The 11,683-nt window shown below is 41.5% G+C and overlaps 1 long non-coding RNA gene and 1 other non-coding gene across 4 annotated transcripts; both read right to left on the bottom strand.

Annotated features, from left to right (window-relative positions):
* Positions 1 to 614: 614 nt before the first annotated feature.
* On the bottom strand, positions 615 to 1,293 carry LOC118560180. The gene is made up of 2 exons (XR_004929145.1): positions 1,252 to 1,293; positions 615 to 931 (listed from the first exon to the last, which is right to left on the bottom strand). It is a non-coding gene; the product is annotated as an uncharacterized LOC118560180 (long non-coding RNA).
* Positions 1,294 to 1,784: 491 nt separating this feature from the next.
* On the bottom strand, positions 1,785 to 6,843 carry LOC105923505. 3 transcript variants are annotated; one of them, XR_004929147.1, is made up of 6 exons: positions 6,739 to 6,843; positions 6,188 to 6,309; positions 3,521 to 3,606; positions 3,336 to 3,388; positions 3,072 to 3,114; positions 1,785 to 1,822 (listed from the first exon to the last, which is right to left on the bottom strand). It is a non-coding gene; the product is annotated as an uncharacterized LOC105923505 (transcript). The 3 variants fall into 3 exon arrangements; XR_004929148.1 differs by lacking the exon at positions 1,785 to 1,822 and adding an exon at positions 1,839 to 2,916; XR_004929146.1 differs by lacking the exon at positions 1,785 to 1,822 and having other exon boundaries at positions 1,839 to 3,114.
* Positions 6,844 to 11,683: the final 4,840 nt, after the last annotated feature.

Here is an 11,683-nt window from a genome sequence, read left to right as displayed (position 1 = left end):
ATGGACACCCTTATGCTTGAACATGGTGTTTGTGATGGACAATCCATGACGAGCACAGAAGTCCAACAACAAAACACCACTCGAGTTCAGATCAGTTGGGCCATTCCTCCCAACCACGCCCCTCCAGGTCCCACTGTTATTGCCCACGTGAGCGTTGAAGTCCCCCAGCAAAACGAGGGAGTCCCCAAGGGGGGGCACTCTCCAGTACCCCTTCCAAGGACTCCAAAAAGGGTGGGTAATCTGAACTGCTGTTTGGCGCATAAGCGCAAACAACAGTCAGAACCCGTCCCCCCACACGAATGTGGAGGGAGGCCACCCTCTCGTTCACTGGGGAGAACCCCAACGTGGAGGCAACGAGATGGGGGGCAACAAGTATGCCAACCCCAGCTCGGCGCCTCTCACCATGGGCAACTCCAGAGTGGAAGAATGTCCAGCCCCTCTCAAGGAGACTGGTTCCGGAGCCAGAGCGGTGCGTCGAGGTGAGTCCGACTATCTCTAGTCGGAACCTCTCAACCTCGCGCACAAGCTCTACTTTACTTACTTTACACAAATCTTTCATTCCATATTCATAGACTATATCCTGACATTAAAGTGACACGAGAGACACTGATAAGTCAATCTATAAAAGAATGAGCAAGTTTTTTATTCTTATTAACTTAATTCCAATGGACTCTCTTTAAACACACATCTCAACAACTGGACCTGATTCAAGTAGTTACAGGCAGAGAATGTCAGATTGGTTTTCATTTTAGTGAGTCCTCACATTTGTATAATTCTATTTTAGACGGAGTAGAGAGCTTGTTCATTTTCTACTTGTGTCTATATGACTCATTCTGATTTTTCTGAGGGCATGTCCTTTTTTTCCTCAAGAACGAGAACTTCATCTTCATCATCGTCAATGACGATAGGTGCAAAGAGGTTGGTGTACGTCCTGCAAAACAAAGACATGTGCACACAATGTAATTATAGACACACATAAATGCATATCCAATCAAATCAAACCAATCAAATTGTTGACGAGCTCTTCCAGCTTAAACTCAATATCTAACCTTTGTCAGGAGAGAAATGTGTTTACCCCTCAATAATGTTTCTGATATTTTGTCTACCAATCTGTCAGGATGCAGCTTATTGGCTGCATGCTGAACCTCTCTCCCTCTCTCTCGTTCCTGCGCAGCCTGATCGGTTTCACCTGACAGGCTGCAATTAACCCACAACTGCTTCCACCTGTTTCCACCGCTTTATAAGACTCACCTCTTTCTGTTCCCGTCGCCGGTCCATAGCGTTCACTCCCTGCCAGTATTCTTGTCAGCTCCGTTTGTTACCGTCAGCCTGAAGACTCCTTTCACCTGGTCTTGTTACAGTCAGCCCAAAGACTTTCCGACAGTTTGTTTTCTCCAGAACTCGGCTCAGACGTTCAGCCCTCCACAGCACGGCTCAGACGTTCAGCCCTCCACTGCTCGGCTTTGAAGTTCAGCCCTCCACTGCTCGGCTCTGACGTTCTGCTCTCCACTGCTCGGCTCTGACGTTCTGCTCTCCAGCGCTCGGCTCTGACGTTCTGCTCTCCAGCGCTCGGCTCTGACGTTCTGCTCTCCAGCGCTCGGCTCTGACGTTCTGCTCTCCACTGCTCGGCTCTGACGTTCTGCTCTCCAGCGCTCGGCTCTGACGTTCTGCTCTCCAGCCCTCGGCTCAGATGTTCTGCTCTCCATTGTTCGGCTCCAGAGTTCCTCCCGGTCAGTCTCTCCACACTCCTCCTGCCGGCCAGCTTCTACACCCTTCACCTCCGTCCGTTGAAAGACTCTGGTCTCATCCTCCATCTTCCACACTATTCAATAAAACTCACTCATAAGAACTGACTCTGTGTGTGCGTGCTGTGTCCGGGTTCATCCCAGAAAAATATATCATAACACAATCTATATACAATTACACAAAGAACACCTGTAACAGGAGCTCTCGACATCAAGACATGTGGAGGTACTTGCATAACTATGCTCCTCATCCAAGTGTATAGTCTTAAAGTTAAGAAATGTAAAAACAGGACATTCAATAAAAAGACAACATAATTATGTAACAAACTCTATGGATTACCTAAACGGGATAGTTCAACATTTTGGGAAGCCTGTCTATTGCAATAATAATGAGAATGTATATTACCAATGCCCGTTTTGAGAGTCCTGAAGCACAAATGCGAGCTGCTCAGTGAATACAATGGAGTTGGACAGTATAGGTTGCTCTAAACTAATCAAATACACAATCCTATAATTCCAAAATGCTCTTATGGACAGGAATGTACCTGCTTATATGACTAATGATGATTAATGCAATAAGGAAAATTGACAAAATATTCAACTATCCCTTTAAGGAGGTGAGATAAAGAACAGAAGATGACATTCAGTGGGCACATTTCCCTGTTTACTTTTATTCTTGCTAATTTAAGTGAAATGTGGTACAATTGCCAATTCAAAAAAACTGCATGACGCAAATATATGGCATGATAAAGTATTGAGTTAACTTTTCTTATATGTGCTTCTGTGCTTGAATAGGATATCTGAAGTAATCTTTGATGCATCCACGATCATCTAACTCTCCATATACGCTTTCAATTTCTTAAGTCAGGCACATTCACAAAAGGCTTGTAGTTAACAGTCCATCTGAAATGGCTTTATATTCCCCCTAAATGAAAAGCAAAGCTTAAAAGCACACAACTGCAATAAACATAATACTATGATTATGAGTTTACTTCAATGGACTTTGGTCTAAAGGTATAAATGTAATCATAACATCAAAAACAGATGGTGGACGATGGCTCCACTCTCTTTACTGCAGGATGGAAAGATATAGAGGATATTTTGTACCCACAGGCATCAGACTTTCTAATTCTTCACTGAATGGTAGATGAGCTGCCAGAAGTGAATTTCCCTATGAGGATCAATTAAGTTATTGTTGTTATATTAGACCATATAATAGTTACATTGATGGTGTCTATGTAAACATTTAGCTATTGTTTTGTTTCATACCTAAAGTCATGGACCAGTGAGGAAGATAGAGACTGTATGTAAATAATACTCCATTACCTGATGTACTTCAGTAGAGAGTGACAACCCCCCATCACCATTCCTGAGAGCAAAAAAGCATAAATCATAGTATACTCCAAAATATATTGGTGACATTGCAAAACCAAACAAACATTGATTTATTGAAGTAAAAAGGCATTAGCGTATAGCACACGTAACAAGAACAACAAATTACAAAGCTATGTCAATAGCAAATAAATATGTATGCAAATGCAGTAAAATCTAAATTTCTTTGGTACACACACACACACACCAACTACTTACACCTTGTCAGGCTCTTTGTGTACAGGACTGCTTTTGTGGTGAGGTTCAAATGGCTGTAGTAAAGACATAATTTCATTCAAATACAAGTATTTGTTTAGTACTGGTAGGCCAATGTCAAAAACCTACACAGGTTGAAGGCAGGTTAATCACAAAAATCACTCAAATATGTTTTAAATTACACTCACCAGTGTATCAGCTAGATCAAATTCTCTTGATGTTGTTTTTATCACAATCTCAGGATCGGAGTCAGATGTGTCTGGCAATTCTCCAACTGAAAAACATTAAAATAAGCTCACCTCAATGAAGCTTTCCCAACGTTCTCAAAAGAGACACATTACCGATACATACTTCAGACATTTTTCATTTATGAATTCAGTGGCATTTCAGTGTCCTTGCGAAGCAAGTCAAACGACACAGGCTTTAAGTCTAATCTAGAGGATTGGTTTGCATTTTTCATAACACTAGGTGTAGTGTTTTGTTAAAACTGTAAAGCAAAAAATGTGTAGTAAAATTCTTTAAGTGATGAATGACCAACATATAGCATTATAGCAAGTCCAGCCATCTCTGCACTGGGGTCCGTTCTTCGTACGTCGCTAACTCAGTTAGCAGGATTTCATTGTTGACGATTTGGCATGATCTTGGATCGTTTGGTTCTTCGAAAGACTTCCAGCACTTGTTGTCATAGCAACATGTGCGCCAGCTTAAGCCTGCTCCAGAGCAGGCTTATTTCACGTAAACAAGATAGATCACGGCTGTATAAGCGGAGGAGATAGGGAAGTCTGCCGTAGCCATGTCTATTTTTACGACAGCAACCTGTTGCGGAAGGTGCAAGAATAATTTGCAGAGTTTTTCGAATTAATCGCGTATTGCGCAATAGAGAGGATCCTTTAGCGCAGCGCGACAGTGTAATTGTAGAGAGATTTTTCTTGGTGGCTGTTATAAACAGACAAACACATCATTTAACAGTGGCTTTTAAAGAGGAAAATGTGATGTTGGAGCCATAAATCTAAAATATTTAAGTTATTTGTATGATAGTTTGCTTTTTATCTTTATCATATTCAGTGAGAAGATTTGTTCGGGCCATTTTATTGTGAAGTTTAGTTTTACTTTGAAAGGCTTGCTTCCTGTCGAGCCGTATATTGTATTAGAAAAAACTATGAACGGATTATCTAGACATGGAACAATACAGTTTTACCGTGTAAATTGTGGATGACTTGGAAAAGGAAGATTTTAATTTTTTATGGATAAAGATTTTTTTTGTTAAAATTCCCAGTTTGCACGTGTCCTTTACTTCCCGTCTCTAAGGAATAACACTGAAATTTGGATCTCTTGACATAACAAGTGCCTTTTTAAAATAAAGTGTAATAATTAAAGGCTACCATTTTGTAGAATATTCTTGTATTTCACTTTTACTTGTCCCCATGTTCTAGTGGGTCCCGTGGAGGCTCTGATATAAAAGAACAAATAATATCAAATTATTAAAATGCAAAAATTCATGCTGTAGAATGTGATAGAAACATCTACCATGGACAGTATTTACGCATTAATTTGTCTGCTGCTTTTTGCCGGCCCTCTCTCCTGGCTTTAACAGATTTTGAGGTGTTTAAATTAATGACTCAAATTCGGCATAACCTTCCATTAAAAGCTCGTGTTCTGCTTTTAAGCAACGTACGAAGAACGGACCCCTGTTTTGCTCCCTTAATTATTTCCACCTGGTTTTGGTTAATTAGTCCCTTTCAAAGTAAAACTAAACTTCACAATAAAATGGCCCGAACAAATCTTCTCACTGAATAGGATAAAAATAAAAAGCAAACCATCATAGAAATAACTTAAATATTTTAGATTTATGGCTCCAACATCACTTTTTCCTCTTTAAAAGCCACTGTTAAATTATGCGTTTGTCTGTTTATAACAGCCACCAAGAAAAATCTCTCTACAATTACACTGTTGCGCTGCGCTAAAGGATCCTGTCTATTGCGCAATACGCGATTAATTCGAAAAACTCTGCAAATTATGCTTGCACCTTCCGCAACAGGTTGCTGTCGTAAAAATGGACATGGCTACGGCAGACTTCCCTATCTCCTCCGCTTATACAGCCGTGATCTAATCTTGTTTACATGAAATAAGCCTGCTCTGGAGCAGGCTTAAGCTGGCGAACATGTTGCTATGACAACAAGTGCAGGATGTCTTTCGAAGAACCAAACGATCCAAGATCATGTCAAATCGTCAACAATGAAATCCTGCTAACTGAGTTAGCGACGTACGAAGAACGGACCCCAGGACAAATCTAAGAATAAAAATAAACCTAAGCAGAACAAACTAAAGACAGAAGAACAGGCTAAGGCTAAAAGTGATAACACGGTAAACCAAAACATTACACCAACAAAACGAGGATCCAGACAAGACACAAATCAAAACAGCAAAATAATCAAAGACAGGAGAAAAACAAAAACATAAACCAGAACTATAATCGGAATATTACATTATGAGGTTAGAATGGAGGGTTAGTCCTGAGCCGCTGCGGGCAAACATAATTTTACATGCCCATCAAAAACCCAGTAAACAGCAGATTACTTTTCGATACAGGTAATTGGTAATACAATGATTTGCATGTCACGGTTACATATTCATCATAATAAGAAACCAGCAAATATGTACAAAAGTGAAAACAGGACAGTGTTATTGTCTGAATAATATGGTCGTGGCACAGAAGCACATTAGTATTATGCAAAAATATACTGGTCACCATAAAGATGACCCTATCATCAGGCTTACTTTTAGAGAACTGAGATGATGGAAGAATGTCAACAGCTAGTTAACAGTTGTTCATTCTCACTATGTAACCAACTTACCTGGACTTTACATATTTTCTTTGATTTCATTTTCCCACATGAAAAGTTTTGCCTCTCTTCCGCTTTTCTCTTTTGGTACTCTAGAAAGGTCCCTAGAGTAGGGGTTTGAATAGTCTGTGATTCTACATGGTAGCAAAGGAAAAATATGTTACATTATACATACAGCAGTAGTCTAATGTTTTACAGCATACAAGAAACACATTTTGACAACACATTATCTTTTGTAAAATAGGGGTGCAGTTTTGGTGACAAATAAAAAATGAAGCAAGAAAGTGAACAAATCTAAAAACACACACAATCTTTTCTTTCTGGCCTGCAAATAAACTAAACCCTGAAGATGCTTCATCTGTCTTCAGTTTCACTGCCTACTGTAAGTTATAACCTGCATCAATACATCTTTCACTCCAAACGGCAAGATTCATGAAACACCTGCAAAGAAATTGTCGAGTAAGGTCTGGAAACTGACAGTTGGCCAACTAGCTCTGGTAGGCTAACAGTACACCATCCAAAAGTAGCCTAACGTTACATTAACGTTACATCCGTTTACTTACTTGAACGTCGCGCGTGAACGTCGCCACCGCATTATGGCGAAAGCTGTTTGCTCCACTTGTGAAAGCAAAATCTGTCGAGCTCTATTTGGCATTAAGACATCAATTCTTATTGCCACATTGCTAGACAGGACACTGGGGAAAAAAAACAACAACTTCATATCACTTTGTTTATTGAATGATTCTGCATCATAAAGGGAATTGGCACACCTTTCGTTTTCGCGCTACATGGTGTTGTGCAATTATACACTGTTTAAAGTTATTTAATGTTTCATAAATAACTCTGTGTCTGTTAAGTATTGTCTGGTGATGATCAGCTCTTAAGCTGATATCAGGACAATGGTTGAAAGGGATGAATTCGAGCACTAGCGATCTTTTAACAGCAAAACCTGCACACACATAGAACAAAGGAGTGACAACTTCTTTTCAAGTCCAAGAATTTAATAACAGAAATAAAATGAACATCCAGAGAACATCACTATGTAATAATGTTTATCTGAATTAACACAATATTTCAATTAACAAATCCTCTCTACTAGGCTAGTGAAACTTAACTAAACTACTAAGCAAAATGAAGATAAAAAGAAGCTAAGCTAAGGAACTATTTACATGCAAAAACAAACAAAAGACAAAACAAAAGTGGTTGGTCATAATCAGAATAATTCAGTGAATCCTTGTTCACTGCAGATCTGATAAAAGAAAAACATGGAGTGGAGTTAAAACATTTGGCATGTATTTCAATCCATTCACAATGCAAAGCCCAAGTTAAACAAAACATTATTTGATGAAATAATATTTTGTTAAGTTAAAGAAGCAAAGTTCACCTTAAAGAATGTGAATCGTGGTTAAATTAGCTTAACTAATTCAGAACAACATTTGACATGTGTTTCAACCCATTCACAATGCAAAGCACAAGTTATTGTGGAATGTATTAACTTTGATCTGTTTCTTACACTTTTATGAAGGTTTAACATGTGTTTATATGCTTTTAAGATAGCTGGCAGAAAGCTTCAAAACCGGGCCTGTTGGTAAGAGAATTTGGAATTCTTGGAATTTGCAAGACGGGTTTCTGTCTTGGACAACCTTTTGTTTAGCTCAAGGTTCGGGGTTGTGGTCAGCGGCTTGCAGGCGATGACCGGAAGAACCAGTGTAGTGTAGCAGCCTGCAAGCAATGACCGGAAGAACCAGTACAGTGGGCAGCCATAGAAGCAACCCCATATAGGGTAGAAGTATTGTTAAGGTGTAGAATTGATTGGGCAACAGTGTGTGTCATTCGCTCATATAACTCTGTGAGACCCTCCCCTTTGAAGTTAATAAAAAGAGCCTGCACAAGGAAGAGGACAGAGTTGTTGCTCGCAGGTGTCGGCTGGTGCAACTTCTCTCCCTTTGCAAAGGTGAAACTTCAATTCTGTTTCCTTGGCTAAGTTTTTGTTGCACTCTTAAGTCCTGCACATGACTCAACGGACCCGGGGAAGCAAGCGGCTTCAACAATTTGGGGGCTCGTCCGGGAGTCAAGGTGACAGGCTGAATTGGACATCGGACTGGGACGAACGGACGCGGGACACAGGCTAGCCACAATAAAAAAGGTAAGCAGAACCTGTTTTATCGAATCTGCATTTTCGGCTTAGAAGAATATAGGCTAAATTATATGTGTCCCAAGTCCTTGTAGACCAAGTCTGTTAAATTAATTATTTGGAGTGCCTAGGAGCAGTTTTGAATAAGTGTGGTTCAGAGATGTATAAATAGAGTCTTGAGCGTGGCGGCTCGCTGTTGCTGGGTTAGAGGCCCGAGGACTGAGAAACCTCAAATTCTACATAAAAGATTGAGAACGAGACCAGGCAAATAGTTCTGAAATAAAATAACAGAACTAAGAATAGAGTAAGTCCTGTGAGATCAAGAAATCTAAAGAGATTCTTGAGCGTGGCGGCTCACTGCGGTTCTCGACGGGGAATCGTATTTTGCTGGGTTAGAGGCCCGAGAAGTGAGAAACCTCGAATTCTACATATAGATTGAGAATAAGACCAGGCAACAAGAAATACGTCCTGTGAGTTCAAGAAATCTTTTTATAAGAAACCGTGACCTGCCAACAGGAAGACCGGTATAACCCGTGAGCTGAAATCAGCAAGACCGGACAAGGAATAAAAAAAAAAATAATAATAAAAAAAATAATAATATTAATAATCTGTGAGCTGACCACAACCAGCAAGAACAGACTAATCTAGCAGAAAACAGTGTGAATGTTGAGAGTGTGACTGGGGAAGACGCCAAGAGCGAGCGATTCCCATTGCGGGTTTTCAGGTAACATAACATTGTGCAGTGATATATTATAAGTGAACAATATATATATAGATATCATAATGGAGGGTGAATTTGATAGGAAGACTCATGATGATCGGTGGGGACCCGATATTTTGGAGTGGAAATCAGCAGCAGAACAGTTGGTGGTATTGCGGCAGGTGATTGAAACAGCTCAGGGTAGAAAGGAAGGAGGAAGATCCTGAAACAACTGCACATCTGGGCATCCTGTCGGTTTTCCAACAGTGGAAACCCTGGATCACCTCCTTGGCTCCCTATGTTCCTCCCCCTGACCCCCCGCATGTTACTCTATTTTATGATCGCAACAATTGTGAATGGTATCAGGACTGTTTTGTATCTGACTTAGAAGGTGAAAATTGGACCATCACCTCCCAAAACATTTATGTAGCACCAGAAGGCGTTGTAGCGCAGGTGCTGCTTACAGAGGAACAGTTCCCATGGTTCCAAATGAGTGCAGACGGGGCACCGCATGTTTCACTAGCATTGCATCCAGGCCATCAGGCCAAAGAACTGGGAGGGGTGCTAAAACGCTCCCTGGCTCAAACTGATTATCAGCAGACCCACATTCCACAGGTGTCTTATTCACCATCGACCAAAACATACCGCATTTCCTGCCAAACAAGCGACACAGGTCGGTTGGAACATGTGCAGTTGGAAAGACATCATGGGCGTGAAAAAACAGATCACCCTTTAGCAGCAGCACTAATCGAGGACATGCCCCCCACTTTGTGGGCTTCTGGACCCACGGATGTGGGACTCATTGCATGTCCACCAATAACATTTGATCTAATCCAGACCCCTCCTGTGTGGGTGCATCAGTATCAACATAAACCACAAGCAGAGGAGGGCATCACAGACACAATTCAGGGTCTTTGGGATTCTGGAGTGCTGGAGTGCTCACATTCACAGGACTGGAACACACCTATCCTACCTGTTGAGAAACGCGGTACAGGTAAATGGCGCATGGCACATGATTTAAGGGCAATTAATGACATTTTGGTAACTCCTACTGTACCAGTTCCTAACCCATATGTTGCACTTACTAATCTGAATCCTGACCATTGCTGGTTTACCTGCATTGATTTAGCAAACGCATTTTTCTGTTTACCATTAGCAGAAGAGTGTAGGGACATTTTCTCTTTCACCTTTAGAGGTGTTCGTTATCGTTACACACGTTTGCCACAGGGATTTGCACTTTCTCCTGGTATTTTTAACCAGGTACTGAAAGAAGTTTTGGCAGACTGCCCATTACCACCAGCATCCACTCTGATTCAGTATGTAGATGACCTTCTCATTGCAGCCTCCTCAGTGGATGAGTGTTTGGAGGCAACTGGGGCAGTTCTCTTACATTTAGCAAAGAGGGGCTTTAAAGTCAGCAAAAACAAATTGCAATTGTGCAGAAGACAGGTTGAGTTTCTGGGCAGAGTGGTGTCTCAACAGGGGACTGACATGTCTCCTGCGCATAAGTCTGCAGTCTTGTCTCATCCACAGCCAGTGACCGTGAAGGAAATGCTTTCATTTCTTGGTCTAACAGGTTATAGCAGAACATATGTCCCAGGGTACACAGAGCTCACAGAACCTTTGAGGGCTATGGTTAAACAGCAGGGGATGAGAAACCTCAAAGCTCAATTGACATGGACTCCAGAAGCTGAATCAGCTTTTACAGAATTAAAAAACAGACTGGCAACAGCAGCTCACCTTGCAAACCCAGACTATCAAGCGCCATTTTACCTGGATGTTTCTGTAACAGCACACACAGCAAATGGTGTGCTATTTCAAAAAAAAGGGGGAGTACGGACTGTACTAATGTACGTCAGCGTGATGCTAGACAACATGGAAAAAAGACATCATGAGTGCACTAGACATGCTGCAGGAGTAGCTAAGATAGTGCAAAAAACAGCTCATGTGGTGATGGGACACCCACTCAGGGTGTTAACATCACATGGGGTGGTTGCATATGTGAACTCTCAGGCATTTACACTCTCCCCATTAAGACAGCAAAGGCTGAGCAAGGTGCTGGAAGCACCTAACATCACCTTCACGCATCAAGGAATTAACATGGCAGAAAGAATGACCACAGGAACTCCTCATGTGTGCGCAGAAAGAATAGAAATGCAGGAAAAAATCAGACCTGACTTACAAAGCACCTCACTTGTGGGTGCAAGAGACTTATACACAGATGGATGCTGTTTTAGGCATGACACGGAGGGGTTAAAGGCAGCATATGCGGTGGTGGAAGAAGAGAATGGAGTTTGGATCACTAGACAGGCAGAAAGGCTGACAGGGGCACAGTCGGCTCAGCGGGCAGAGGTGTTGGCAGTAATAGAAGCACTGAGATTGGGAGAAGGGCAGAAGGTGAACATTTACACAGACTCCGCTTATGCTACAGGTGCAGTGCATGTGGAAATGAAACAGTGGATGAGGACAGGTTTCAAAACAGCTGGACAGAAGCCTATAAAACATGAACAGGAAATGAAAGATCTAGCAGAAGCTCTTCTCCTCCCAGAACAGGTGGCAGTCATAAAGTGCAAAGGTCATGACAGCAGTGACACTCAGGTGGCCAGAGGTAACCAGGCAGCAGACCAGGCAGCCAAACAGTGTGCAGGATATCAACTCAGACTCATGGTGGTCT

Source organism: Fundulus heteroclitus, unplaced genomic scaffold (genome assembly GCF_011125445.2).
Source record: "Fundulus heteroclitus isolate FHET01 unplaced genomic scaffold, MU-UCD_Fhet_4.1 scaffold_40, whole genome shotgun sequence".
NCBI lineage: Eukaryota > Metazoa > Chordata > Actinopteri > Cyprinodontiformes > Fundulidae > Fundulus > Fundulus heteroclitus.
Note: the sequence above shows the minus strand (reverse complement) of the source record. Positions and strands in the feature narration are given on the sequence as shown.